Genomic DNA, 317 nt, shown 5'->3' on the forward strand with positions numbered 1-317 from the left:
TCCTTCAGCCACACCCCATGATACCATATCCATAGTCTCACTCCCTTAGTTGAGCCTCTTGTGCCTGAGCCAATGACACGCCCATTTTTCCCACCTTTGTGAAGTAAACATAGGGAGTGTGATGCTGTACAGTTTCTTTCCTACAACTAATCCCTAGATATTTTCTGTCACACACCATATTATGATGTATTAGAAAGTAACCTCTAAATAAGTAACATAGAGATACCTATGCATATATGTAACTACACATTTTATTGTGTAATAGAAAAAAATTATATCTATATATTTTTTTTTTACAAGTTTACCCGTTGGATTGG

The 317-nt window shown here is 35.6% G+C and overlaps 1 protein-coding gene across 4 annotated transcripts in view; it reads left to right on the forward strand.

Annotated features, from left to right (window-relative positions):
- The window catches only part of LOC119592718 (zinc finger and SCAN domain-containing protein 2-like), a 34693-nt gene that overhangs the window by 6601 nt on the left and 27775 nt on the right, over positions 1–317 (forward strand). The gene's annotated exons all lie outside the window — the stretch shown is intronic.

This window comes from Penaeus monodon, chromosome 30 (genome assembly GCF_015228065.2).
Source record: "Penaeus monodon isolate SGIC_2016 chromosome 30, NSTDA_Pmon_1, whole genome shotgun sequence".
In the NCBI taxonomy this organism is placed as follows: Eukaryota; Metazoa; Arthropoda; class Malacostraca; order Decapoda; family Penaeidae; genus Penaeus; species Penaeus monodon.